General features: G+C 52.6%; 1 protein-coding gene across 1 annotated transcript in view; it reads right to left on the minus strand.

The window, feature by feature from the left end:
- Positions 1–6,228, minus strand: part of LOC149359769 (uncharacterized) — a 29,784-nt gene extending 23,556 nt beyond the window's left edge. Inside the window, exon 1 of the mRNA XM_089569140.1 lies at positions 5,741–6,228. The gene's annotated coding sequence lies outside the window, so the exon portion shown is untranslated. The remainder of the gene's footprint in view (positions 1–5,740) is intronic.
- Between the last annotated feature and the right edge of the window lie 9,676 nt (positions 6,229–15,904).

A 15,904-nucleotide genomic window follows, 5' to 3' on the forward strand; every position in this document is an offset into this window, starting at 1 on the left:
ACGATGTGCAGTTAGCCCAGCGCTGCGCAAACCGCTGCCCTCTGTATGGCAGCAAATATCCTAGACTGAGCTCCCTATTCGACTCTCTCCTGCCTCTGCCGAAGTCCTTTCTTTACAACTCATCCTCTTACCCTAGAAACACGTCGGTCGTTTTTCCACCGGTTACATGCCCCGCCAGTCCATTTAACTTCTGTTAGGCAGTCACCTGGTTGAAAAAATTTAGTGAGAAAGAGAAATTCCAATGCTCTCTACGAAATAACGGGTAGCGAGACAGTTAATTATAAAACTGCGAAGCGTACCATTGTGAAACAAATTTCATTATGCAGCACGTTGCGCGCATAAGATTGTATGGGTTTGTATGGCCATTAAAACACAAGCGCCATATTATCAAAGTAGTCGCTGCCAGTGCAGACAACCATCTTGATAAAACTTCAGGCACCCGAAGCAGAAATGTTAATTAGTTGGAGGTTAGTCGCAGTAGTTATCTCTGCCAATTCTGACTATTCCTGCTATCTGATATATAACATAACTGCAGTATGGCCCAGTTGGTACTTCACAGCAACACACTCCTCCGCGAGACATGGAACACCAGAAGGTGGACGTCCAACAACTTATCTACCAAATGACTAGCAACTAAAAAGTGCTGAGTAGGACTGGACTGGCAACTGAACAGTACTGCACAATAATTATAGTTGCAATTTTGCAAATTTGGCACGGTCAGAAAGGCCGCAAGAAGAGTGCGACGGGCAAGAATGAATTTCATTTCATGCAATTTGCCCTCAAGGTACTCTGTACATTAGAAAAAGGAGGGGCTAAGAGAATACAGAGTAAGCTTCAGTAAAAATTGGCACAAAGTACACAACACAACAGAAGGGATTGCAAATTTCGAGTTGACATCTGTTGATGACTAACACACAGGTACAAAAGATGCAAATATAAATGTAATGAACACAATGAAAAATAAGTATGCGATATAAAGTAGTGCAGATTTTCGAAATTCATTGTTAGCATTTTAGCAGTTGTCATGACGAAAACACAGGAAAGGAGAATAGTATACACAATGAGCGAAAAAAAATGTCTAAAATACATCACAAGAAAGAAATAGCTGCCGTAGTGATGAACTTCATAACTTTGATCACCTAGGATTCTTTAATGGGCCGGCCCTGCCACCACACAGCGCACAGGCAGCGTTCCGCCTCCGTCGAAACACGGCCGCCACGGCCAGGTTCGAACCAAGGTACTCTGGTTCATTAGCCGAGCGCCTAACAGCTGAGCATGCCCAAGATGATGGCTACTGTTTAATCGCGACCAAGAGCGTTTTTTTTTTCACAACCATCGAAATCACAGTTAACGGCAGTAGCTGCCGCCGCAGTGATGATAAAACTGCCGTCGGTAACGTGGTGCGTCAGTGGCGTCGCGGGGAAGACCATATATACAGCCGAGGCGAAGAGCCAAGCTCGGATCTCTGTTCGTCTGGGAAAGGAAACAAGCAGAAAACTGTCCCACTGTCGGTGGACATTTCAACCGCGCCGCGAAAAGTCACTATTTTGAGGGAAAATTATGAAAGAGCGAACGAGTAAATGACAGAGGGGCAGTGCTGGAGGGCTCCTGGCTGACTTATTGATGCGGACGCATTATATCGCCATCAGTCATAAAATCCGCCGTTGGTCGGCCGTCCACGAGAAACGAAGCGGAACCTCCACGTGACCTCACGATGTCATCGGCAGGGCATTGATCCGGAAAGAAAGGAAAATAAAATTTCTTCTGAAGTCTGTTTCGAACCTATGCCGACGAGAGCAGATCAGCTCTGCTGGCCACCTCATTTAAGAACTCCGTCATCACCGCAGCCCAACCCCCAGCGCAGTAAAATGCCTGTGCCTCGAGCGGAGTTTGAGTATCGTCGTCTTCCATTCGGACAGCGCGAACAGATCAGCTTGGATGGCCCCGCGCTAAACTCTCAGTCTCTCACGCTGAATTTGGGTATCGTCTTCATGAACTTCTATTCGGGCGTTGCGAACAGATCAGCTTCATTGGCTACTGCACTAGAGTAGTACGCCATCACCGTAGCCGAGCACTCCGCATGCATTCTTTCGCAATCAAAGCGCGTGAGTAGTCTTAACCTTGTTGTCATGGGTTATATAGCCTCAGAGGGTGCAGTCCTTTGTTCAAGGCCCCATATCCCCCCACCGCCGACAAAGATTACATGCGGAACTAACGAATTTAGAGAGAGACATAACTGAGCAAGAAATCGGAGCACAGCTTGTGGGAACCTTCCCCCGCCGGTCCCATGCGGTTGGCCTTCCCGCGATGCACCCTCCTTTGCATGGTTACTTAACTTGACTAACATGGGAGGGCGCCGCGGTCGCAGCGACACAACCGCCACAGACGGCGTGATTCCTGCGCGCGGGGGGTCGGTGGGGACGGCTCTCTTCGGCTCGGCAACTTGCGACGCGCGATGACGTTGAGGTCGTAGCCTCGTGGGGAGAAACGTTCTCCCGAATCTGGTCCCGTCCGGCAGTGGAGTGTCTCCCCTGGCCTAGCATCGGCGAACATTAGCACGTAATTGTGCTTGTGAGTCGGACGTCCTCGTTTCCTTAGCGTATTTTGTTGTCAGATGGCGTTATTGGGTTTGTAGCAATAAATGCCTGTTTGTGTCAGCCAGAATGTCGTTCCTTTGTTCCCTCAGGAAGGCCGCCGTGGTAAGCACACCGCGTGCGCTGGGTAATGCACGCGAACGCGGTGTAAGGTCCGGGCGGCTTTGAACTAGGTTAGGCGCGGTTAAACGGGAGAAACATATTTATTTCCCAATTAAAACTCCACAAGCTCCACCGGACAGCACGCAACCCCACTCCGGGGGCGGGCAGCGTACAGTGCCGGTTACTAAAGAATATCGATGAAAGGTCAATACAGGAAGTGACGTACACCACTGGCAAGAGGGCACACTACCACAAGAGTGGCGCCATGCCGATATCACCATGATACTTAAACCGGGGAAGCAGCCATGCCTAAGTTGCGACCCATCTCGCTCACGTCATGTGTATGAGTGTTGTTCGAACACGTAATCCTAGGCAAGCTACAACTATTCATGGAAGAACACGCGCACTGCCACACACGATGTGCAGCTCCGGAGGAGTTAAGACCAACTGGGGTTCTTTAACACACCCAAGAAGGGCCTCCAGGTCAAGAACTACACACACCAAAAAATGTTTAGGGCGGTGTCCCAGGCCTGCGGTGGTACCATTGCCGACAACGTATACGTGGTACGCCTCCATCCAGTCTCTAATATCATTATTCTCAGCATCCCCGACCAAGTGGTTGCACAGATACTGCGCAAAATCATTCAAATCATGCTAGCCGGCGTGAACTACCCGGTGAACACCTACGTGACAGCCGTGGACGGAGTTTTCAGAAGGGCAATACGGGCAATACACAGCATTGTCCCCAACACCCTATCCGAAGAACTCATGGCCCACCTGCGAGTTCGGACTCAGGACGTAGAAATGCTGCAAGCCCGCATGCTCGGCAATTCGAAGACTGCGGTAATAACATTCAACTCCCCCCCCCCCCCCCCCACTAGCGAGCGAAACGGCGTATTCAACCTACAAACCCATGCTTGAAGTCCGCCAGGTGTTTCATAGCCTCCGCCATCGTCTCGGACGTATGCCCAACGCCCAACATATAAAGTTACATTTGTGGCGTCCGCGACCCGGAAGAACCTCACACCTGCTCGCCGCTATGTGCGGACTGCGGAGAATTGGTCACGTCATTAGAGCACGAGAATGCCGAAAACGACTCTGACCGGACTCACCGAACACCTCCTCCAAGTGACACGGGAAAAAAAAACAGACGGCCGTACAGAACACCCTCCACGCCTCGGCAGGAAAAACGGGCAACCGAACCACCGCCTTCGATGGTTCAGCTCGGACCAGGACAACTCCTCCCCATCCAGGTCAAGGTCTCGATCCTGGTCCCGCTCGAAAGGCCGCAACTGTCAGGAGGAGCATAATACAGGGTTTCACTAACGCCCTCTAGAAGAACAAGAAGCACAAGAAGAGACCATCGCCGCCGCCTTCCCAAAAAATTAACGATCAGGTGAACTGGCCAACCTTGGACTCCTCCCAACGCTTACATTCTAGCCCTACCCAATCCCAGCTTGAACAGCAAAACAACTTAAAACTTAGGTAGAGGACCTCACACAGTGCCTTCAGCGCCAAGAAAAGCAACCCCAGCAACCACCCACACAAGTAGTTCAACAGCCAACATCGCAAACTTCCCAATGACGACTCGCACCACCAGTGCAGGTTTCCCATTTTTAGATCTGTAGTTGAAATGCACTGAGTATGAAAAGAACAAGAAGATACAGGACTGGACGAAGCGCAACTATCAACTGAATTTTAATATGCGAAATGGGACATATAAAGGAAAAGGGAAACCATCAAGGAGCATGCGCAAGATCCTTATCTTGAGTCAACGGCTTGAGCTGTCTTCGAAGAAAAGCCATCTCCTTGGCCGATAGAGTACTGAAGGCGTGCTGGCGTAACCTTCACTGCAATTAGCTATAAGGAAAGCCTCAATTATCTCTCTGCTAGTTCGGTCTGAACGCTCGGCTAGCACACGTGTTTTTTTCCAGACGTGGTATCCTTTTTTTTTGCAAGGATCACAAACTTTACAGTGGTCTGCAAGGGTGCTTGGGCCGCTATTGCTGCCCAGGATTCTTGAGTGCTCCTGCAATATGATGTTCAAACAACGGCCACTGTGGCCACTAACTTCACCTCATACACCCGACACTATACCCTGACACATGCCCATGGTGCCAGGCCCGCCCAACACTCTTCCATATTTCGTGGGGATGCGGGGCCAAAGCGAGCCATTTACAGACGCAGTGCACGTCACTTGAGCGGTGGGAGGCGATGCTGACCAGCGATCGTATCGAAGACTAATGAACCCTCACAAAACAGGTCCGTCTGACAGCTCAAGCCAGTGGAGACCTGGAATGTGGACCCCACCCACAAGCCTCAACCTGATTTTAAGCATTAAAATTTACCTACCTACATATCTACTGATGCCGCACAGCATAAGGGAGTCTCATGGATTCGGCTTCCAACGAAACGCGGCCACTGGAGCCCTAATTGGTCCTCCGGCTCAGCGTCCGGACGCGTTAACCACTGAGCCACCGTGGCTGGCATGCATGCCAAGAGATGAGCCACAAATGTGCAGGCGTGCGGAAGGTGTGTGGTTCGATCCCCGGGACCGCAGGATACGCACCGGTGGTACAACGAGAAGAACCTGCCCCTAATCTGGTGCTCGAGTTCGCAGGGGCGAAATCCTTGAAAAATGGGTCTGGGAGCCAACGTTATGTAAAAGAAAATACCATGTGCCACGGCGCTCTTTGACCTATGCAAAAATGCCCTTATGCCATTAAAATTCATCACGAAAGTTTAATGGGTCAAGCGGATGTCGGATGCAGTCGGGGGGCTGCCTGCAAATGCGGTACGCCTAAAGGTCCTCGAGTCCGGCCGCACACGTCTCTAAAAGCACAGACGACCCGTTGTAGCCCTTCAGTTGGTCGTACCAGCACACGCGACGCCATCACCGCATCAATCACTTCGCGAACCAGCAAACACGTCACTCGTCGTACCGTTCAGGCACGCAGCTGTAAGTTTTGCATCTCTCCTGCATTGCACTGATCAGTGAACACTAGGGCAGGAAACTGAGCTTGGCATAAGAAAGTAATACTCACTGTGCCGGCCAGACGAAAACCCACGACGGTAGAGGTGCTCCTGCGAGCGGCAGAATTGCCCTACAGACTTGGCTCGATCCTCCTGTCAGTCAATGTCACGGCATACATAAATAACGTATGGAACACACCACACTCAGCTATTTTTCGAGAAATACCTGCGGTAAGATGATGGCCGCAAGCGGTCGGTTCCAGTTGTCCAACGATGGCGCGTGGACAAGACCAGAAGATGATGACGATGATGATGTCCTCGGGCTGAATGGCACATACCCACGGCGGGGGATTGGCCAGGGTGCATAGCGACCAGAAGAACAGAACAGAACGCCGCACGTTCTCTCGAGATTTTTCTTCGTCGACTTCAAGACCACGTGCTCGCTTGCTGCTTCGTCTTTGGTGTCTTGGTTTTAGGGAGAGAAAATGATGCAGTAACTGTTTCACATACCTCGGCGGACACCCAAACCACACTCCAGGTTTAACCAGAGCTAAACCACAACCAATTTTTGCTAAGGCCTTTGGCTGCTCGAGGTAGTGTCTGCCTTCGGTTTAGTTTGGTTTATGAGGTTTAACGTCTCAAAGCGATAGGGCTATGAGAGACGTACGCTGTAGTGAAGGGCCCCGGAAATTTCGACCACCTGGGGTTCATGAACGTGCACTGACATCGCACAAAACTCGGGCCTCTAGATTTTCGCCTCCATCGAAATTTGACTGCCGCGGCCGGGTCCGAACCAGCGTTTTTCGGGTCAGCAGCCGAGTGCCACAACCACTGAGCCACCGCGTGTCTGTCTTCCTAATCTGTAATGACTAAGAATATCTTGGTACGTGTTCAGCTCCTCATCCGTCTGAAGGGGCTCTCTGCTCGACCAGCCCGCACTTCCAGGTCTGCGAGTCTTCGGGCCAATGCGTGCGCTATCTCGTTTCCTCGCAGGCCTTCGTGGGCTGGAGCCCAGATTCGGCTAACTCTTCCGGTGCCGGGCCGGCAGCCATAATTTTTGACTGCTTTGGCAGATACCCTGCCTGCGTTGTAGTTTCGGATAGCTGATTAGGAATCGGTTTAATCACCTTGACATTCTGTTGAGTTAGGGCCAGCGCAATGGATACCTGTTCAGGCGCTGTTGTGTCCCTCTGCGGGATGTTGCAGCACGAGACTCGGTCCCCGCCCTCCCTGACTGTAGAGCTACGAAACTCGTGCTGCGTTCGTATTCGACCGCGTCCGTGTAAAGCACGAACTGTCTGTTGGCTCGTTTTTTCTGTACAGCTTTCCCTCTGTCCTTTCGTCTGCCCTCATAGTGTATCGGGTGCATGTTCCGTGGGAGTGATATGGGATTCTGATTTTGTTCCTTATGTCTGTTCGGATATTCTGCGAGTGTTTGAGCCTCGCTCGAGTTTCGAAGCTGAATAGCCCCGATCGGCTCCGTAGGAGTCGTTGATGTTTCACTACTCTGGTAGCCTCTATGAGCTCGTCTGGTGTGTTTGAAATCCCCATGTTGGGAATGTTCAATCAGAAGGAAGACCAAAAGAAAGTCATCCATCTTGTCTTCGGCACCGCTGAATCCCAAGGGATCCCAGGCTGCTGAAAGGGGAGGAAGATGACGGCGGTCAAGACTCGTCTTCCTCGCCGTCTGATTCCTTCATCCCTTCTCTTACAGTGCAGTTGGGGTGTCCATTGAGAAGTGAAACAGTTACTGCGCATACTTTTCCTCAAAACCAATTTCCATTTCCTTTTGAAGCGAAAAGCTTCACTACGCGGGTCAAAGCCAAGCTTCGCGTGAGCGGAACTGGTGAGTTATGCATATGCTCGAAACCGAGTGACGTCACGCGCCGCTCAGGTGGCCGCTCCTAGCCGAGCCGCTGCCGCAGCCGGCGCCGCCGCTGACTCCGTCGCCTGACCTTTCGGCGCAACCGCGCGCTACTGCACATGTGCGTTGCCTCCTCGCTATTACTAAAACTGCGCGCTTCGCCTCCTCGCCCACCGTTCGACCTTCCGTTGCAGCCGCGTGTTGCCCGCGTGGCAGTCGGCAACCCTCCTCTCCGCATTCCTGCGGGCAGTTTTAACCGCGCCGATTTCCGTCTCCTCCTACGCCTCCGTGCAGGCAGTGTGTGGACGGCCGATCGCCTCCACCGTTATCGTGGTGCTCCCAGTGCATTGTCCGTGAAGTACGACAGCAATGACGTCAAAATAAGCATAATTGAAGTTTTTCGCTTGTATATCCAAGCTTAACCAGGGCTAAGCCACTGCCTAATTTTTTTTTTCTAACAATTCATAGAAATTCACCATAGCAAGGAAGAACGGCAACTCTTTAGCTTTTGCTTTCTAATGTGCAAGCACTTCTAGCCGCTCTCCCCAGGTTTTAGCGATGCTTCTGCGTGTGTTTGGTCTCTGAGTAGCAAGTGTAACCGGCTCACTGGGTCATTGTACACCTCAATCACGCTGGTATAGGCGATTGCGTCCAGCAACAGACAGAGGCAATTTTGCGCCTTTCCTTTTCTCAAAACCAGCTGAAGGTTTGCACCGTTTTTTAGGGACAGAAAGGCGCATAACTGGCTCCCTGTGTCAGTGGACACCTCAATCGCACTTTGAGGTAAGTGACGGTAGTGTGCACCAGGAAAAAAGCTTGTATAAAGTTTGTTTTTGAGCAACAGAAATGGCGCAGTATCTGTATTACATATCTCTTAGGACACCTGAGCCGCCCTGTAAGGGAAGGGTGGTGGTGAAAATAATTTAATGAAATAGATTAGGAGGTTGTAGCGGCGGTTGGAACTCTCAGTCCGAAACCCAATTGGCCTAGGCTGCTGTCAGGACTCTTTCGATGAGTTGCATTTGACTCGTTTCGTCCGAGCTGGTCAGGGCTGCCTCCCACCCCTCCTGCGTTGGCTGGCTATTAACAGTGACCACCTGATTTCGTTGTCAGGCCCTTACCATATGGCACAGGTCCACCTTCTCCCCGCAGAATTTCATTGTGAGTCAAATGACTTCGGGTCTATCGCGTGTAGCCTTCGTGGGTTTTTGTAAGTGTTGGTCTGTAGCTTTCGGAGGTGTTGTTCCTCCCTTTTGTCTAGTGTCTTAGCCGGCGGAGGGTAGACCCGACGGGATAATCTTGAGTGCTGAAGTATGCCGGTGTAAGTTAGCAGTGGTGTAGGGGGTCCCACGGCATCCGTGCTGGGTGACCGGGGGAGGAATTCCAGGGCTGAAGCATGTGCGCTCTCGTTCGCTGGGATGCCCTGGTGACCTGGTACCTATATTAACTGTTTGTGTGTGGGTTGGTAGCCACGGGGGAGCTATCTTGCAGGATCTTAGCTGCCGGCGGTGCGACCCTGCCCCTTAGGTAATTGCGATACGCTGTCTGTGAATCTGTAAGAATGTATTCCGAGCTAGCGTGCGTTGGAGCTAGAGCAGTCGCCACTTCCTTAGCAGCCAGTATGTCCTGGCTAGCCAATAGCAGTCCGTCCATTGTTTTATTGTGGTGCACTACCGCGACGGCCGTCATTACCTGCTCGGGATCCGAGCACCGATATAGAACACGCCCTCGCGCCCGCCGTAGTACCTTTTCATAGCTTCGGCTCGTGCTTGTCGTCCTGACTGGTGAAAATCGGGGTGCATATTCCTGGGTAGTGGCTAATGCGACTATCCGGACTAATTCGCCTGCAGAAGCGGAAGGAGCCGCCATCGCACTTGCTCTGGCCCACTCCGCCATTGACAAAAACGTAACCGAAATTTTCACGGATTCCCAGGCCGCGTACCACCACTACCTAAAGGGCGTGGCGACGCCGGCAACACATCGTATTCTTGCCGCAGTCACCTCTCTCGACCGAACGGTTACTCTGTCGTGGGTCCCTGGGCATGCCTCGATCCCCGGTAATGTGCGCGTTCATGCGCTGGCTCGAGAACTCTCCTCCCGGGTCCCGGATGATCAGACACCCAACCCTGCGAAAGAGGTCCAATCGGTCCTCTCTACATATCATCAAATCACAACATTCTACAAACTCAGCGGCATGACACTGTCACCACCCCACAGTACCTTGTCGCCCTCATCCAGCGCCACATGGCGACAATTACAGACAGGCTGTTTTATTTCCCCTCACTGTCTCTCATGCTTTCACCCCACCTTTCCTCCTGATTGTACCACCTGTGGCGTGCCCAGATCCACACTTTTCCACTGCCTTTGGGAATGTCCTTCCCCAAAGGCAAGTACCCACTATCCACAATCCCACTCATTCTTCCTGGGAGGCTGCTTTACGGACCGCTCAGCCCGCCGGCCAGAAATGGCTGGTGGATCGGGCTTTACGTGAAGCACAAGCCCGTGGACTCCTGGACCAGTAGGGGACCACCCTGGAAGTTTTTTTTTTTGTAATAAAGTTGTTTCCATCCATCCATCCATCCTGGGTAGTGTAGCTGCCTTGAATTGTCCTTTCAATAGGGCTGGGATGTCGATTTTAGTGTCTAGCTGTCGGGGGCAATTGTTGTTTGAATCCCTGAGGACTTGTCGGCAGTCCGAGTAGTGGAGATCCGTACCACCTGCGCCGCGAGGTGTGTCTCTATCAGCTCGTCTATCGTGTTTTGCGCACCCAGTCTTAACGTAAGAGCCGGTCCGTCGATGTCGCAAGAGGGAGACCAAGGGCATTCTTGTAGGCTGATTGATTGATTGATAACAACTTTTATTTCCACCGATGTAGGAGGCCCCCTACGCCCCGTCCCTGGCACGCAGGCCTAGGGGACGGGGGACGGGACCTCCGCGACTAAAGACTGGCGAAGATACATTGTCTCTTCGCGGCTTCAGACGCCAGGCGGACAGCTCGTTTCTGGTCGGCGGGGACCTCGCTTCGCAGAAGGGCCTCCCAGGCTTCTCTACTCTTAATATTGTCCTCAGCACCAGGGCATTGCCAAATTATATGATCGAGGGTCCCCCTCGCTCCGCAGGTCTTACATTTGTCACCTTTTTTGTCGTCTAACGTGGTTTGAAATAACCAGACAGGGTTAACGAAATTTCCGGCCTGTAATCGTCGCCAGGCGATGGCCTCTGTATTGGTTAAGTTTGGATCTGGTGGTGGCATTAGACGCCTGCCTAACCTGTAGTGCACGGCGATTTCCGCGTATGTTTGCAAACGTTCGTCCATCCCCTGGGGGTCGGGTGGCTCTACAGTTACCCGGAAGTAGAGATCTCGGGCTAACATGTGGGCCGCCTCGTTACCGGGGACGGATGTGTGTGCTGGGACCCAAATTAAGGTGATCTTGCGATCAATTTTGGCTGCGGACAGAATTCGAGCCGTTTCTGGCGAGACCCTGCCCTTTCCGATGTTGCAGATTGCTGTTTTGCTTCACTAAGAATCAAACTAGCCTTGGTTCCGGCGCAAGCAAGCGCTATTGCGACCTCCTCGGCCGTATCTATGTTTCTACTCCTAATAGAGGCGGCGGCGACTGGTGCACCTCGGCCGTCGACTACTGAGGCGACCGCCGCCCCCGACCGGCCACTCGCTGCGTCCACGTAGGCAACCTCATTTGCCCTGAAGTTCCCGGCCCTTTTAACCAGCGCCTCAGCCCTCTTCTCCCGTCTTTCCCTGTGATGTTCTGGGTGCATGCTGCGGGGGAGGGGGGGGAACGATGATATTCTCGCCACATTGTGGCGGTAGGGCGACCTTGTCGCATATGCCCCTATCTACTTTTCGGCCGACCCACTCTAAGATGGTCCGGCCCGTATTCGTTGTACTCAGTCTTTCGAGCTGGGTGATTCGCACCGCCTCGGCTAGTTCAATCCAAGTATTATGCACCCCCATTTCCAACAGGCAGTCTGTAGAGGTGGAGATAGGTACGCCCAGCGCCCTCTTGACGCAACGCCGAATAATTGCGTCGATCTTCTCTCTCTCGTTTACCCTAATATCGAGGAATGGCGTGGCATAGCATATTCGGCTAATAATATACGCCTGCGTCAGTTTCAAGAGGCTACTTTCTTTGAGGCCCCTGCCCTTCAGCGCGACCCTCCTGAAGATCCCTGTTACTTGCGCAGCGTAGTTGCTGAGCTTCTTGATCGTTCCTTCATTGTAACCGTCCTCTTGGATAAAAAGTCCGAGGATCCTGATGTGATTAACTTTCGGTACAACTTTTCCCTCTACCTTAATTTCAAAATTCCAGTCGCGCTTGCACCGGAGCGCTTTCGGATTGTAAACAAAGAGTTCCGATTTCTGCGGCGAACACACAAGGCCCCTTTCGGCCGCGTAGGACACTACAGTGTCTGCCGCTGCCTGCAGCCGCTCTTCTATGCTACCGTCACTACCACTGTTCAACCATATGTTGATGTCATCTGCGTACAAGCTAAATTTTATGCCGTCTATATTCCTGAGTGCGGCGGGAAGGCCCCTCATTGCCACGTTAAAAAGGAAGGGGGAGAGCACCGATCCCTGTGGCGTTCCCTTACTTCCCAGGTAAACCTTGGGCAATTCTAAGTCCTGAAATTTTAGTTTTATCGTCCTGTGCGACAGGAAATCCTTGATGTAATTATACGTCCTTTCGCCGACACCTATGTCCTGAAGCCCCGCAAGGACGGCCGCATGCTTAACATTGTCGAAGGCTTTGGTTAGATCTGAACCTAAAATCACCTTCGCGTCTTTGGATCTCGAATTTATAATGTCATGTTGCAAGCGAAGCATCACGTCCTGCGTATACAAGCCCGGCCGGAACCCGACCATCTCGTGCGGCCACAGGTCGTTCTGCTCCATGAAGCGTGTCAGTCTAGCCTGGATGACGCGTTCCATAAGCTTTCCTACGCACGAGGTTAGGGAAATTGGTCTGAGATTTTCTAATCCGGGCGGTTTACCCGGCTTAGGGATTAGCACCACGTTTGCAGTTTTCCATTGCTGAGGGAGACGGCCGCTACTCCATACCTCCTGCATGTATTTCGTGAGCGCCGTTATGGACATGTCGTCCAGATTCCTTAATAATTTGTTCGTAACCCTGTCTGGGCCGGGGGCCGATCGCGTCTTTAAAGTCAAAATTTCGGCCCTAACCTCCGCCTCTGTTATGGGCGCATCGAGAGTCTCGTTAGGAGGGCCCTTGTACTGCGGGAGGGGGAGGGATTCTGTGTCGCCGATGTAGGTGTTTACTAATTTTGCCACGAGCTCCGCGTCCGTCCCCTCGAACGCGTGCCTGGCCTTCGCCAATCTAGTGCCCGATTGTGTTTTTGAGCTATCAGGGTCCAGGAGATATCGCAGCAGGCCCCACGTCTTGGAAAGGCTCATATTGCCTTCCATTTCATCACATCTACTACACCAGTTTTGCTCAGAAAGTTTAATTGCGTATTCCTCAATTTCCTTATTATGCCTGGCTATTCTTCGCCTCAAATTTCTGTTCCATCTCTGTGTGCGGAGACGCTTTTCCATGCCTCGTTTAGCTTCCCACATGTGCAAGAGTTTGCTGTCGGCGGTTGTCGGTGCGTCTTCCTCCTGTAGGGTCGTGGTAGCGGCCTTAACTTGGCGCATGAGGGCTTCCACCCATTCGTCGATATCCTGGATCTTCTGCTCTACGTCGGAGCTTTCTCTGAGTTGTCTGAATTTATCCCATTGAGTTACACTGGGTTTTCTGCTGCTTCTTACTTTGGCTCCCCGTTTAAGGGTTACTGCGAGGACGTAGTGATCGCTCCCAAAGTTGATGTCGGTGTTTCTCCAGGTAATCTCTGCAACGTTTCTGGTGAAGGTTAGATCTGGGGTAGTGTCGACGCTCACGCTGTTTCCCACCCTGGTCGGACAGCCCGGGTCCGTTTGCAGTGTGAGGCCCAATTCGTGAAAGTCTTCCCACAGCTGCCTTCCCTTCGGGTCGTGCCTATTGTATCCCAACTCTTGATGGGCCGCGTTAAAGTCCCCTACAATTATTAGCGGGTTTGTTCCTGCCGCCTTGATGGCTTTGCGAAAGAGGGCCCTGAACCTAACTTTACGCTGCTTGGGGGTGCTGTAAATGTTTAAGAGGAAAATACTGGGCTCCACCTTCCTACCCGTGAGAATTTCAACGAGAACCGCCTCAATGTCACGAGAACTGATTTCGTGTGCGATTGCCGCTACGTTCCTTTTGACGAATGTAGTAACCCGAGGTTTTTCCCCGCGGTCGCTAGCAAACGCTTGATATCCCGTAAGTTTACCGCGCCCTTGCCCGTTTCTTGCAGCGCTATGGCTAAAGGTTTCTCATTTTCCTGCTCGAGGTACTGTTGCACGAGCGCTCGCTTACGCGGGAACCCTCGGCAGTTCCACTGCCACACAGTCGAATCATTCTTTGCTAGAGTTCTGGCCATATTCGGAATAGTGAAGTACTGGCTGCGTCCCCGTGAGAGCGCCAGAGGCTGCGTTCCCGGCAGCAACTGTAAGTTGTTCCTGAATCTTATTTAGGAGACCCATAATTTCGATCATGCCAGTCTCGATCCTCTCGAATCTCGCCTGGTACTTCGCGTCTAACCTTTGTTCTAATGCCACCATCGGATCTGTCTCCCCACCCCTCCGTTTCTGCGGGGGAGGTCTAATCGGCTCAGTGACCATCTTTTCCTCCTCCGTCGCCGGCGGCGCGTTTGGTGTGAGTACGTTTGACGCCGGAGGTGGGGGAGCCGATTTAACTACTTGTCCTGAAGGAAACGCTTGCTGAGACGGGAGGGACCCCGCGCATGTTTGTGGTTGAGGTCGGTGAAGGTCCTGAGTGAGTTTTTTAATGATCTTCTTAAGTTCATCGACTTCCTTTTTTAAATTTTCTATTTCTTTATCTTTCTCATCTTTCGCCTGGGAGGCCGCGCTGCTGAAACTTACGATTTTACGGTCCCCGCTCGGGCTTCTCTTCCGGGGTGCCCACGGGTTCCTCGCGTCCCTGGAGCTGGAACTGGCCCTGGCTCCGGACCTGGATACGGATCGTCCTCTGCCACGGGAGCTCGAACTGGAACTGGCCCTGGCTCCGGACCTGGATCCGGATCGCCCTCTGCCACGGGAGCTCGAACGGCCTCGACCGGTAGTGTCCATCAGTGGCGGGAAGTCCCCGCTCCGTAGTCGAAAGTCTCCGGTACTGCCTCGGGAATCTCCGCGCCGGCCGCGGGTGTCCCCTCCTCTGACCTTTGAGCGTCCTCTGCAATCGCCTTCGGGTGTTGCGTCCGATGTTTGCTGCTGCTGCAGCTGCTGCCGTTGCTGGCTAATTTTTTGCTCCCACTGCCGTTTCTTGATCAGATAGGGAGTCCTGTAGATTTCCCTGCACTTCTTGTCGCCGAGAGGGTGATTTTTGCCGCACAGCTGACACTTCGCGTCACAAGTATGTCCCGACGCCGGGCGCTCCGCGCCGCATCTTCGGCACTTGACATTGTCGGGATCCGGGCAGACATCTTCGCGGTGGCCCAGGCGTCCGCATGCTTTGCACACCTCGTACTTTTTGCGGTATAGTGCGCACCTTTGCCACGTAAGCGAGAATTTCACCCACCTCGGAACCTCCGGATTTTCGAATAGGATTAGGACCGTGGTTGAATTTTTACCCAGGCGCCTGACTCCTAGCACGGGTGGGTTGCCCTTGATGGTGCGGAGTCGGTGCACAAGCTCTTCCTCAGTGAAGCGTAAGGGAATGTCGTGCACGACACCCTTCCCGCAGTCCTCGGGCATAGCCACGTATGCGGAAACGTCAATTTTGTCGCTGCCAAATTGGAGGACGCGCAGCCCAACGTATTTCCCTTTCCTCTCGTCACTTGTTGTGGCGATGAGAATGGACTGTTGTTTTGTGTTAACAGAGAAAACGTCCTCCTGAGCCTCGGCGCGATCGACGCCGGCGGTGCGAGCGATCAATTCCGCTAATTCTAGGCTGCCGTGTGTAAGGAGGCGGCTAACCCCACCCCGTGGGCGAATAATTTTTTCAGCTCCGTCTGGTATCTTGACTGTCTGCCTTTCCACCGACTTTGCTGCCATTTTCTTGCCAGCGCGCTTGGACGCGGCTCGTTCTCTTTCTCGCTGAGCGGCGACAGCGCATTCCTCGCCCTCGAGCGGCACCACCTTTCCTCTTTTTTTGCTGACAAACCACTGACCGGGCTGTTTCAGCTCATCGGGGTCTATATTCGTTCCCTCCATAGGTTCAGTCATTTTCGCCGAGGTTCTTAGCGGGCCTCGGCCGCCGGGGGTGCCTTTGCCTGCCTAGGCCTAACTAGGCCTAGCGCCCCACTGGGCTCGCTAAGC

The sequence above is a fragment of the Amblyomma mixtum genome, chromosome 2, assembly GCF_055824585.1.
Source record: "Amblyomma mixtum isolate Tamu chromosome 2, ASM5582458v1, whole genome shotgun sequence".
In the NCBI taxonomy this organism is placed as follows: Eukaryota; Metazoa; Arthropoda; class Arachnida; order Ixodida; family Ixodidae; genus Amblyomma; species Amblyomma mixtum.